Consider the following 15,002-nt stretch of genomic DNA (forward strand, 5'->3'; position numbering starts at 1 on the left):
TGCCTTGTGCTGCCGGAGAGCCCCTGAGGTCGAACTCCACTCCCGAGGGGCAACCAGATGTGGAGTGAATCGGATCAAAACTTTGCTCCACATCCCTTGCAGTGCCCACTCTGAAAGACAGCTCCTTGTGACGTCCTGTGGGGCTGGGATCTGGGATCTGAGGAAGCTGGAAGCCAGAGACCCGAGGCTTGGCGAAGGCATGAGCGAGCCTCTTTGCTCGCCTGTTTTCTGGGGAAGTCAGGGTAGGGTGTGGACAGGTTGAAACAGCTCCCGAATACATACCATTTCTTTACTGATCTTCTGGAAAAGGCACTTCTTAACCTGGCAGGAGCGAAAGTGTATGGGCTCTGCTTTTTAAGTATGTGTCTATGCCTTACCTTCCCTCCCGCACTACTCTTTCTCCCACTTCTCTGCCCACCCTCCTCACCTGGTACCCTGATGGCAATGCTGGGAAGCTCTCACTGCTGGATCTTCACGCTGCTCATTCTCCGGAGCTATGGCTTTTTCTCAAATTTCTTGCCTAGTGTCCAATAATCATTATACGGACCTTGACAGTTTCTACGCACTTTTACTTGGAAGTAACTTTAATTACCAGTAAACCTGAATAGAGATGCTCACAAAAGCAAAACATTGGCAAAAATCCGCCTTTCCCACAAGGTGCATTTCTGTGCATTTTTTGAAATGTACGGCAATTGCTTCCCATCAAGAAACCAAGGAAAGGCAAATTATATATTGCATTCCTACAAAAATATTTTCAAATCCGCTTAGAATACCCCATATCCATTTTTCATAGACAAGTAAACTAGAGAGACCTAAGGGTTGATTTAGGGTCTTCAAGCGAGAAAGGTAGTTGTTGCTGCTGTTTTTCATAATTATAAGATTAAAGCCTACAGCGGTCTGAAATTCAGAGGACAGATAATACGTGAACACAAAGGCTTACTCTAGCCATGTTGAGGCTTTCTTTGATTATTGTCATTTTAAGGTACTGATCCTTCCCCTGAGCCCTAGTTGTGATACTCAGCCTGACACGTCTTCTCTCTTCTCAGATTTTAGTCCTACTCCATGATTTCAGCCTGTAGACCTGAGTCCTGGTGAAAGTGTTATCTTACATACTGTGGAGGGTACTAATAACACAGAAGAAGATTTTGAGTCTAGACATACACTAGGATCTTCCAGAGGATTCCAAATACCCAGGTTTAGCATCCTTTGGTGGAAGTTGCCCTCTTGTCAGTTGTTATTGGCATGGCTTCAATGTCTAACGTGTCATTTTCTAGTTCTGTGCTCTCTCAATTCCAGTATTTCTTAAATGATTGTCTAAGGCCCACCCAGATCACTGGGTCTGCACTCAGATCTATTGAATGATCATTTCTGTAGGTAGGACCTGGACATCTGCTATTTAAACAAATACCCCAAGTGACTTAAATAAATATTAAAATATCAAAATAAACATTTGATTTGAGAACCCCTATGTATTCCTTCCTTTTGAAAATTAGAGAACTCGTATTTATTTGATTTTTTCCCTTATTTTCCTTTTTCACACATATCTATTTCCTTTCTCCTGTATATTTCCTAGTTCTTATTTTTATGATGACTTCCTTTTCTAAATCTCTTGTACACAGGTCTGTGTTATACTGGCAGCATGATCCCTAAAAAGGAGGTTGAAGCTGGCAAATTGTCTTTCATAAATATCATAAGCATACCTTATAACACTTAAAAGTATAGGGAAGTCAAATAATTTTATAACCTTAAAAATATCACTGTAATCGATCTTGTGTATGAACCTACAGTATGTGTGAAACTTACTAGTTTATAGTTTCAAAGTACACAGAGATAGAATTTTTCATATGTACGGGGTCACATTTCAAAATTCAAATTTCGCCATACAAAAAATATTTTTATGTTGTTACCATAATTTTTCTTCTAACCAGTGGAGTGAAACTAATGACGTAGCAACAACTTACAATTGTTGTGATAATTACAACAAAAAAGTACCGCATGAGATTTTTGTTGCGTCAAGGAGCTTATAATCTAATTAAGAGGCTCAAAAGTACACACAGGCAACATTTAAATAGGAACCTGAGGAAAAGTCTAGGAAGACTTCAAATGTGTTTGTCACAGATAAGCAGGACTGAGTTCATTTTTATCTAGTTTTCCTTTTGCTTACTTATCTGTACTTTTCAATCTGTTATGAGTCACACGTATAATTTTTTAAATCTAAAATCAGAAAGTATCCAAGAAATATGTGATTACAATATAGATCTCTTTTACTCTTATTTACTTATTTATATGATTGTAGCTGATCTCAATTAAATTATAAGCTCTTCTTTAGTTAGTTTGAATATATATTACCCACATGGGTCAGGAAGAAAAGCATATCCTTTATGTTTTTGGATAAAGGATAGAGAATTCAAACCAGGCCTCACAGAATTCGCACAGATAGACACTAGACAAACATGAGCTCACAATCCAAATTACAAAACAAATGAAGAAAAAAGCTATCATGAGCAAAAGGAAGCAAAAGCAGAAAAAAGGAAACTAGCAGAATTAGATTCTAAATCTAATTCTCAATTTAATTCTCAATTTAATTCTAAATTTAAATTAATTTGAATCTAGATTCTAAATTCTAATTCTAAAAGGATAGTTTATGAATAATATAGACCCATTTCACTTATCAACATAAGCACAAAAATTCTAAATAAAATATTAGCTAACCAAATCCAACATGCCTACTTCTGTGAACTAAGAGAAACCTTGAGTCTCATTTTTCTATCTTTATTTAGATATCTATCTAGCTACCTACCTAGCCATCTACATGAAGAATATTAAATCAAGTAGAGTTTATTCCAGAAACTCAAGCATGATTTAACATCAGAAAGCCTACCGGGAATTCATCTCAAAAAGGCTCAGAGAGAAAAAGCATTTGAGAAAGTGTATCGCTTATTATTAATAAGAACTTCTAGAAAATTAGGAATAGGAAGAAATTAACTTTATGAAGAACCAAAATGTACAGAAAACTCTTACTAATAGATTTACTTAAAACACATTCCATTTAAGTGTGGGATCAAGACAAAGTTGCCACTGCTATTTAACATGATACTGAAAATCCTGGTTAACAGGGTAAGATTTGTAAAAGGAAGAAGAAATTAAATAGAGAATCCAAAGGAAAGAGATAAAACTGGGATTGCTTGTAGTAACTTGACCAACCATATAAAACACCCAACAAAAACTAGCTATTAGAAGTAATCAGGGAGGGGTCTCTGTGTAGCTCAGTCGGTTAAGTGTCTGACTCTTGATTTGGGCTCAGGTCATGATCTCATAGTTCGTGAGTTTGAGCCACACTGGGTTCTGTGCTAACAGTGCAGAGCCTGCTTGGGATTCTCTCTCTCTCTCTCTCTGCCACTCTTCCATGCACGTGCTCTCTCTCTCTCTCTCTCAAAATCAATAAACTTTTTTTTGATGTTTATTTTTGAGAGAAAGAGGGAGCATGAGTGGGGGGAGGGGCAGAGAGAGAGGGGGACACAGAATCTGAAGCAGGCTCCTGGCTCTGAGCTGTCAGAATAGAGCCTGATGCGAGGCTGAACCCATGAACCACAACATCGTGACCTGAGCCGAAGTCGGATGCTTAACCGACTGAGCCACCCAGGCTCCCCAATAAATAAACATTTTTTTTTAAAAAGGGAATAATCTGAGAAATCAGCGAAGTGAAGATACACTTTTCTCCCTTTCTTCCACAGCACTATGCTTTGTTTAGATGGCACATAGCCAGCCAGAACAAACACAGCATTGGGCAGCATCTCTTATGCTAAGTATTCCCATGTTCCAGGCAATAGGTTAAAAGTGGAATGGTGTGTAAGTCCTAAGAGGGAGAGGGTATGCCTCATCCTTTTTTCTGTCATCTGAAATGAAGACATAATGGCTGGAGCTTCAGCAGTTATCTTAGACCATGAGCTGACCTTGGGTATGGAAGACACACACAGTGGAGCAACAAGACAGAAGGCATCTGCTATACCTGCACTAGCCTTAAAGTATCTACCTCCAGTCTTCTTGAAATTCCTGAATCAACCTCTAATTCATGCTACTGTTATCTTAGATTGTGTGTGTGTGTGTGTGTGTGTGTGTTGTGATGTACTTATAGCCAAACCCAATCCTAACTGATACAAGATCCCCAAATACCAATGGAATTCATGAAAACCAGAAGTATTCCTACAAGCCAGTACTAACAAACTAGAAAGGAAGATACTATTTACAATAGTAAAGTCTCTAGCAATTAACCTAAGAAAACGCACAAAGCCTTTATGGAAAAAAAAAAAATGTTAACTCTGTTGATAGACTTCAAAGAAGACCTAAATAGGGTTATATATAATGTTTGTGGATAGGATGATAACATTATTAAGATACCAGTGATATCTGGGCACCCGGGTGGCTCAGTCCGTTAAGCGTCCAACTTCACCTCAAGTCTTAATCTCACAGTTCGTGAGTTCGAGCCTTACATCAGGCTCGTTGCTGTCAGCACAGAGCCTGCTACGGATCCTCTTTCCCTCTCCCTCTCTGCCCCTTCCCAACTCTCTCGTGCATACTCTCTCTCTCTCTCAAAAATAAGTAAAACATTAAAAAACATATTTAAAAAAGATATCAATGATCTCAAAATTTATTCACAAATTCAATGCAAACTATTCAAACTTGTAGCAGGAGAGGAGGAATTCAAACGTTTTAAAATGCATATGGAGGGGCACCTGGCTGGCTCAGTAGGTAAAGCATGCAATTCTTGATCTCAGGGTCATGAGTTCGAGCCTCTTGTTGGGTGTGGAGCCTACTTAAAATAGAAAATAAATAAATTAATTAAAATGCATATGGAAAACTAAATTCCGTATAATCTGGCCATTTTTTTAAGTTTATTTATTTATTTTGAGGGGGGTGGGCAAGTAGAGGAAGGAGAGAATCCCAAGCAGGTTCTGCACTCATAGTCCCTGATGCAGGGCTTGAACTCATGAACCATGAGATCACGAACTGAGCCGAAGTTGGACGTTTAACCAACTGAGCCACCGAGGCAGAAAATCAGAGGGGAAATTTACCCTCCCATATAGTAAGACATATTCTAAGTGACAGTAACAGACTTGTAGAACAGTGGAACAGAATAGAGAACTCAGAAACAAACCATCTACCTATGAGAGTTTGGTATATGATAATGGTGACATCACAAATCCTTGAGGAAATCATGTTGAGATAGCCAACTATTGCTGCAATAATAATACTCCATAACAGACAACCCCAGAGAACCAGAGAACCAGTGGCTTACTTACAGCCATTTGTGTTTTCTCCTTCATGGGTCTGTGTGTGACCTGAGATTTGCTGATCTCATCTGGATTCATCAAGGCTTAATTGGGCTCCACCGAATTCTCTGGGCTTAGCTCCAGGACACAGGTTAAGTTCAGGTCTCCATCACATGTCTCATTCTGGCAATTACAGAAGCTCAAGAGGTGAAGCCAAGTCACTCAAACACATTTAATACCTTTGCTCCCATCACATATTCTAACATTCCATTGGCCAAATAAGTCACATGGCCAAGTCCGACATCAATAGTGGAAGGTCCTACAAAATCACATGGCAAAGGTCATGGGTATATAATTCAATAGCAAGGAAGACATGAAGGATTGAGAACAATAATCCAATCCAATGCAGAGGTTTTGTTTGATAGGTAATTTCAGGAAAATTGGTTCACCATGGAGAAAAATAAAGTTGCATCCATAGCTCATACTATATGCAAAGGTGAGCTCTTGATGAATTAAAAAAAAAAAAAGGGAAGGGAAAACTGGTAGGCTAATAGATATTAAAAATAGAATAGCTTTGGAGTCTTGAGATAGGAAAAGTCTACTTAAATGTGACTCTAAACGCATAAACTATAAAACCAAAAGAACGATGAACTTGACTGCATCAAAATTAAAGTTTTCCGTTCAACAGAAACATCATAGACAATTTAAGAGACAGTTGATAGATTGAGAGGTATTTCCAAAGCCTAAAATGAACAAAAGATTAATATCTAGAATATACTAGGAATTCTTGCAAATCATTGAGGGGAAAAAAAATAAATAGGAAACACAGGAGAAAAATAGCCAAAGGATATGAACAGGCAAATTTACAGAAGGGAACTCTGAGAAGATGAGGAGATATACAACCTCCCTTATAATCAGATAGATGCATATTAAAACAACAGGACACTTCTTTCTTTACATCCACAAACTGGACAAAAATGTGAAAGGTGGATAACACGAAGTGTTGGCTAGGATGAGAGAGAGTATGAACCCTTGTATATTGCTGTTTGGACTTAAGCCCTGGTACAGCCATTTTGGAGTCATCTGGCAATACTTAATGAAATGTAGCAAATGTTTTCCTGATGGCCCAACAGTTCCGCTCCTGGAGATATACACCACTAAGAAACTCTTGTACAGGTCCATAAGAGGGCACAATTGAGGATATTCATCACAGCAGCACTTGAGGTATTATAGGCAAACTTAAGTATATAACACCTGTACTACGGTTGGTAAGTAAAGTGTAGCAGATGCCGTGGAGTAACGTGAAGTAAGGTACTAAATACACATCTTGTAGCATGGATAAATCTTTAAATGTTTCATAAGTGAAAATAGGTAAGAAACAGAACAAGATCATGTCAGCCACGGGCCTCTGGATGTTTTTCATCACAAGGATGTTTTTCATTTGTGCTCTTAACTGGAACACTTTGAAGGAAGGATAAGGAAAGTGTTGTTACAACTCACTTCTGACTCAAATATTTCCTTCTGGCTTCCACGCGATGCTGTGGCAGGTTTTCATATATGCCCTCCCCCTGCACCCCAGGTCGACTCCTTCTGCAGGCTTCCACAGTTTCTACCGTTGTGGCCTTCCCTAGCACCTCCTCGCTCCCCCATGCATAATTAATATCCATGCATCTGGTTATAAGCTTCCTGATCCAGCTGGGTGGAAGTTGAGCGATGGCTCTTGAAGAGTCAGCCACAGTCAAGGCCACTCTGCTACCCACATCTGCCTGTTGCCCCATTTCCAAGTCAGAAACACCGAAACGTTACTGGATTTTAAAGAGCTTTATTTGGGTGTGCCTGGGTGGCTCAGTCAGTTAAGCGTCCGACTTCAGCTCAGGACGCGGACTCACAGTTCTTGGGTTCAAGCCCCGTGTCAGGCTCTGTGCCTGGAGCCTGCTTCGGATTCTGTGTCTCCCTCTGTCTCTCTCTCTCTCTCTCTCAAAAATAAATAAGCATTAAAAAAAATTTTTTTAAAGCTTTATTTCAAGACTGACCTAAAAATGTATTTGCTTATGTATCTTTATATACCTCCTAGTGTGCTGTCAGTGCTAATAATAACCGTAAGGATGAAACTGTAACGGTAATTGTAATATTAGCTTTGTGTCAATGAGCAGTAGACACAAAAGGCCTTTTAAGGTTGATTGAGAGGGAGAAGATGAAAAAGATAATGAGCTGTAGAGATCTAGGTTAGATATCAGAAGTAGTTCCCTGAAATCAGTGTTGGATAAACAAGTGAAGGAGTTACCAGAAGGTTTGGGGACAGATGGGTAGCTTTCTGAAAGATTTGGGTGTTTTCTAACCTAAACGCAGGGGAATGGACACAACGGCTCTTGAAGTTTCTCCCAGCTCTGTCGGGTCATGAATCTCCTCAGAGCAGGCATGTTGGAAATGCTATTGTTTCCCACAAAGGTATGCTGAGAATAGCCCCTGCTTGGATTATACTGCCTTAAAAGCCTGTCTCTGCCCAGAGCTTTCCTAATGGCTCTTTACTAGCATACGAAATTCTGACCGTTAGTAATGGCTATGATTTCATGGCCCTCAAATTCCCATTTGCAGGAGCTTGCCTGAGCCCAGGTAGGGAGCTCCGCAGAGCAGCACGTGAGGCCCCGTGGCCCACACCCCTTCCCAGGGAACTAAGCCACAGCTGCAGGCTTCTCTCCGACTAGCTTTGGATGTCTGATTTTTGCAGAAGCCAGAATGTGATCCTGCAGAGATGACTATTCTCAGGATCGCATATCTTATGATTACCATTTGGGGGCTGTAACACTCATCACGCTCCCAGTACTGGGGCATTAATGTTAGCTGACATCTATTACATAAATCTAACCCTAAAAGGTCTAATGATTTATCCATCTGTAGTTTCTGTAACTCCTAGAAGCTGTGTAATCCAATCACTCCATATTTGTTCAACAATTACTTACTGAGTTCTAGGGAGTCTTAGAGATGTATGTGGAAAAGCAGATGGAGCCCAGATTATAGAACCTTAAATGCCTGGTTAAGCGTTTCAATTTATAGGATAAGGCAATAGGGAGCCTTTGAAGGTGTTTGAGAACTGGGAGAGCATGATGAAAAGAGTGTTTGAAATTTAATTGAGCAAACACTTACTGAGGAAAAGGACAAACAGCTATTAAGCCCCTATTATAGGAAAGCACTATGGAGGCACAGGGGAGAGAGAGAAAGTCCTTGCCTTCAAGAAATTTATAGTTTCTAGTTGTTGTTCTGTTTTTGTTTTTTAATAGAGAGGGTACTATTTTGAGATATTAACCAGTGTGCTTTCCCAGCATTTTCTCTACCCCAGTCCCTTCCCACAGGGTATGGATATCGTACAATAAAGATTCAGAAAGAAAGAAGAGTGAACCCTTGACTCCCAGGTCTGGAAATGGGCTTTATAAGAACTCACAGGGGAGGGGCACCTAGGTGGCTCAGTTGGTTAAGTGTCTGACTTTGGCTCAAGTCATGATCTTGCAGTTCTCAAGCCTTGCATTGGGCTCGGTGCTCACAGCTCAGAACCTGGAGCCTGCTTCAGATTCTGTGTCTTCCTCTCTCTCTGCCCCTGCCATGCTCACACTCTGTCTCTTTCTCTGTCTCTCTCAAAAACAAATAAAAACATTAAAAGAGAAAGAGAGAGAGAAAAAAACTCACAGCAGAGATGAAACCTAGTTTTCGAGAAAAGACCTGAGATTTCATAAGCTACAACACAACATAAGCCATAGACTTGGAAATACAATCTGTGTATCCCGGCATAATTTGTGGAGCCCAGAAAAAAAAGTGCTGTTAAAGATACTAGAATAAAAAGGTTTTATTCTTTCTTTTACTCTTTCTTCCATAGTCTCTCAACTCGTCACATTTTTAAAAAAAGTTATTTAATGTGACTCTCAGTAAACAAGTCAAAATTAAGTTGAAAATTAAATTATTAGCCTCAACTTTACTGTTCATTTTTATATTGTGAAATACAAATTTTAAATGCAAATATAAGAGCATTTAACTTATAAGTAGAACCACTGAAAGTATCCAATTCATATGTTGTAGCTTGTATGTGCATACGTATCTTATTCTTACCAGAACAGTGGACACACTGCACAGAACTAATTCAACTGGTTTTATTCTACTTCTTGATATGGGCGCATTCCACCAACACTCTACTTAAGTTTACCAATGGGTAAGGCAGGACTGAAAGGAAAAGGAACCATGGTGTTCTCTTCCCCTCCATGTTGTCATTTTCAGCCTATGTGCTTGCCTAATAGAGACAGCATCAAAAGTAAGAAAGGATATGATAAGGTTCTTTGCCTGTTCATGTTTTTAGAATGCCGTTGCCCTTTTTTCTGCCTTCAAAACACATCCTGGTTTGAATTGAAAGCCCGACCTCTGGGGCACCTGGGTGGCTCAGTCCGTTAAACATCTGACTTTGGCTCAGGTCAAGATCTCCCGGTTGGTGAGCTGGAGCCCCACTTCAGGCTCTCTGCTGTCACCACGGAGCCTGCTTCGGATCCTGTCTCCCTCTCTCTGCCCCTCTCCCGCTTGTCCTCTCTCTCTCTCTCTCTCTCTCTCAAAATATAAACATTAAAAAAAAAAAAAAAAGCCCAAGCGTCCCCACTTACTCAATCAAAGATGAAACACACTTGCATCTTGCTGAACTCCTAAGCGTTGTGGGACAACCAGGAAACTGTGCTCATGCGGGGGCAAGAGTAGCAGATATTCATGTCCCTTCTGCTCATGCTCCCTTGTCCCATGGGACTTCACATACAAAACATAGGCACAAAAATAAAATCAAGACTGTTGAGACAGCACAGTGGCACAGAGCCCTTCGGAGCGCGGGGCCCTGGGTGGCTGCGGGGATGACACGTCTGTGATGCTGGCCCTGTCTGGAAGAACAGACGAAAGGCCAGGCTGCCCTGCCTCGGCTGAGAGAATGATGCTCTGGACTGAGGGTGAGAGAGCAAGCAGAGGTTCTAAGCACCAACATGTCGCTGAGAAAGGGGGCTCTGTGTTCTTCTCTTGTGCCCCACACTCCCAGCTCTCCACCAGTCACACCCCAGAAACCACCGGGAAGAGGAAAGATCAAAGCAGGGAAGGACCCGAACCTCACTTTCAAGGTTTCATGTAATCCGTTGAAAATGTGGAAAATATAGAAAATCACAAAACCCGAAATTACCTATAAACCTCCTGCCTAGAGAGAGCCATTGTTAACACTGTGTCCAAATGTGATTTATAATATATATTGGTACAAAATTTGTCAACGTAACAAACATCTCTCACTGAATATGCTGCTAGAAAATAGTTTTACACGCAACTTTGCATTTTAGGGTGAATATTTGGTGGTGGTTTGCACAGCGAATTCTAGCAGGAAGAATCTGTCAACAGAGAGTCTGGCGGGGGGATAAAAGTGAGAATCCCAGAGGGGATCTGGGCTGGAGGTCTGCAATGAGGGGAGAAAGGATGGGGCTGGAGGAGGCTCACAAACAGAATGCTGAGTGAAAAAAGTAAGTCATCGAAGACTCCATCTACTTATAGTTCAAAGGTGGGTAAATCTAAACACTGTTATTCAGGAATACGTACATAACCGCTACAACCAGAAACAAAAACAAAATTCAGAAAGGTGGTTCCCGAGAGAAGCCAGGGAGACAGATAGGTTTGGAAATGAACACACAGGGGCTTCTAAGGAGCTGGTGATACTCTGTTTCTTAAGCAAGGTGATAGACACGTGATTGTCCAATTTATTTTTTTCCCTAAAACCACACCTGCCATATGTTCTTCTGTATTCATGGTATCATATAAGCTAATGTATCTCAGGCCAACTCCAAAAGATAAAGTTTTCCACAACCTCACTCTTCTGTCTCCTGAGGCTTTCCCAGGCAGGTTATATACATGCTGGGACTCTCCTCCCCCAAAATACTCTCACCCTCCACAAATTCTTCACTACCCATCTAATCTGGCTTTGTTCTGAAATAGGTGACTAGAGTGCATTCATCTGAAAGTGTCCTTTCTAAGCCCAAACCCAGCAGCAATGCAAGCATACACCAGAATATGGATACACAGACACTTGAATATACCCAGGCTTGCTCATGCATGGCCAGGAACTGGAAAAGCTTTCTGCTCTCCAAGCGTCTACCTTGCAGTGTGAGTAGCAGGTGGTTATCATGTTTTCCGGCTTCCAGAGCAGCCACCCCAAACCCAATCAAGGATGTCGAAGGGGAGAAGTAGCTGCCAAGTGTCTCGCAGGGTCCTCTGCAGGTTACAATGAAATTATCAAAGACAAGCAATTGCATGGCGATCTCTCCTTTTCTGCATCCCAAGAGGGTAGATACGCTACATGAGATACTTTCAGCAGGTTCACTATTTTATTCTAATAGTATGCACATAATGTATTTTGTCCTAATATTACACACACACACACACACACACACACACACACACACCACTGACAGCTAAAAGCCATGATGATTGCTTAGAGCAAAGCTAGGGGGAGAGTAGAGTTATCTTGAAGTAATGTTTTAAAAAACTCTCTAGAAATAATATTATAGCTGGTGCCTAAAGATAGTACAAGTCATGATGGTGCTTCACTTTTGTGATACTTGATGGTGGGAAACATTGCACAGGGACTTTGTAGTTCTTAAGAAAGTGGAATATGGGGGCGCCTTGGTGGCTCATTTGGTGGAGCATCTGACTCTTGATTTCGGCTCAGGTCATGATCTTAAGGTCACTGGAATCTGCACTGGGATTCTCTTGTCCTCTCCCTCTGTCCCTCCTCCGCACCTCTCTTTCTAAAAAAAAAAAAGTGGAATATGGTGCATGGGCAGCCTGATCCTACGACCCCAAACAAAACTTGTGGCCCAGGAGACTATTGTAAACTATTGTAAAATAATTCTAGGGGCACCTGGGTGGCTCAGTCAATTAAGCGTCTGACTTCGGCTCATGGGCTCAGGTCATGATCTCAGGGTTAGTGAGTCTAAGCCCCGAGTTGAGCTCCGTGCTGACAGGTCAGAGCCGGGAGCCTGCATCGGATTCTGTGTCTCCCTCTCTCTCTGCCCCTCCTCCACTCACGCTCTCTCTCTCTCTCTCTCTCCCTCTCTCTCTCTCAAAAATAAATAAACATTTAAAAATTTCAAAAATAAGATAAAATAAAATAGTAATTCTATTTTGAGTCCTTTTTAACTGCCAGACTCTGGCAAAGTGCTCTACACACAGTTTGTGTACACAAAACTTGCCGACATTTCTGTTTGTGCAAAGACACCCTTCCTCCTCCTTGTCCTCCTCCTCCTCATCCTCATCACAGAGCACTGGTGCTGGGCCCGGAGGGAAACCACCCTGGCAACACCAGTCCTGCCCCATTCCCGTTCTTATACTGAAGAGTAACAACATAAACTTAAGTAAGAAATACTTACAAAGTCATTTTGCAATATGTAAGTGTATTGAATCAACACACTACATACCTTAAATGTACTTAACGTTATGTGTCAATTATATCTCAATAAAGCTGGAAAGAAAAAAATACCTACAATGAAATTGAAAACATAAATAATTTGGCTAATTTCTGGTATAATCTCATAGTACACACCCCTTGCCTACCCCAAGGCCTCTGTTTTTTTCTCTTTTGTAATCGAGGCAGATGTACTCTGTGCACATTACCTCACTAGAATATTTTGAAATCTAACCAACTGATCTCCATTATAGAAAATCATTGGAAGAAGCATGAATCCTGTCAAATAAGACTTGTGCAAAAAAAAAAAAAAAGGATGAATTATAAATCTCTTTAAATAATTATTTTATAATAGAAGCTAAATAGACGTTTAACTCTGCCCCGGCTCCCATTTATGAAATGCCCAAGAATAGAGAAAAAACCAACAGAATGCTTTCTTTTTTTAAAAAAATTTTTTTCAACGTCTTTTATTTATTTTTGGGACAGAGAGAGACAGAGCATGAACGGGGGAGGGGCAGAGAGAGAGGGAGACACAGAATCGGAAACAGGCTCCAGGCTCCGAGCCATCAGCCCAGAGCCTGACGCGGGGCTCAAACTCACGGACCGCGAGATCGTGACCTGGCTGAAGTCGACGCTTAACCGACTGCGCCACCCAGGCGCCCCAACCAAAAGGGATTGTTTTAATCTTCAAGGCTATGTAATAGTTCATCATATAGATGTGCCATTATTGCAGGACATTTGTATATTTCTAACCTTTTGTTTGTACAAACACTGCACCAATCAATGACCTCACATGTAGGTACTGCCTCTGTAGCAGAAACGCACAAGAGTAGAACTGATGGGTCCAAGGGCATGAACAGTTTAAAACGTGACACTTACTGCCAAATTGTCTTTCATAAGGGGCCTACCATCAAATGGGCATTTTGTAACGCACTGTAACAGTTGTTATTGAAGTCATTCTTTATCAAATACTTACACAGCCATGTACTCTCCACAGTACTCTCCACAGCAAAATCATGTTATAAAACTGTTATTATAGACACCCCTCACTTTATAGACTAGGTGTTGGCAAGAATGGCATATTGAACATTATTTGGCTTGCATTTTGCTGTCTTAGAATTATCTGCATGGTAACCAATTTGTGGTTTTGCTGTGTTTTAATTTTTTTTTAATGTTTATTTATATTTGAGAGAGAGAGACAGACAGACAGAGCACAAGCAGGGGAGGGGCAGAGAGAGAGGGAGACACAGAATCTGAAGCAGGCTCCAGGCTCTGTCAGCACAGAGCCTGATGCAGGGCTCGAACTCACGAGCTGTGAGATCATGACCTGAGCCAAATTCAGACACTTAAGGACTGAGTCACCCCTCACTATGCTTTTAAAAACAGGCCTACACAGAGCTCAAAAAAATTTCAGGCCAGTGAAAATACATCGTGAGATATTATACAGATTAACATATGTCATTACACATTTGTTAATACCCATAGAATTTACAACACCAAGAGTGAAACCTGAAGGTAAAGGGTGGACTTTCAGTGATTATGATGTGTCAGTGTAGGCTCCTTCTTGGTAACAAAATGTACCATCCTGGTCAGCGGGAGGTTGCTCATGTGTGGGGGCTGAGGGCATACGGGAAATCTCTGTACATCCCTCTCAATTTTGCCGTAAACCTAAAGTTGCTCTAAAAATTGTCTTTAAAAAGGCCTATACGGACATATGTATATCCTTTTCCTTAATAAATGTAAAAGGCAGTATTTTGTTGGTCAACTCCGAAGTTTAGAAAGTGAAACTGAATAGAAACCAAGATGAAAGATAATAATCAGGCTTCCCCTTTAGCAGACTGCAGCCCAACCAACCAAATTATGAGAAATAAATTACGGTTTAAAAAAATTCCCCATTTTAATTACTGCAAATGTTAATGTGACTAGGTAAGAATTATTTTTAATCACCTATAATTACATAGTGTACATCTAAAAGCATGAAGTCAGGATCCAGAAGCCACAATTTCAAAAAAACAAAACAAAAACCGTAAGACAAACTTTGCTTTTGCTTGAAATGTGCAATATTTTCCCTTTATACACTTCTTCTCCCAAATAAATTCGACGGCTAGAATTGGGGGCATGTGGCAAATACAGAAAGCCAGCAAGAAACCTCTTTTCCCTCAATTCAGTGGGTTTACGTCTTAACCAGTTTGAGCACATTTTCGGCGCCTATTTCATGAACTCAAAAGAGACAGATTTATCTGACATGTTTAGGAGACACGTAAAATAAAGTCGGG

Source organism: Felis catus, chromosome A3 (assembly GCF_018350175.1).
Source record: "Felis catus isolate Fca126 chromosome A3, F.catus_Fca126_mat1.0, whole genome shotgun sequence".
In the NCBI taxonomy this organism is placed as follows: Eukaryota; Metazoa; Chordata; class Mammalia; order Carnivora; family Felidae; genus Felis; species Felis catus.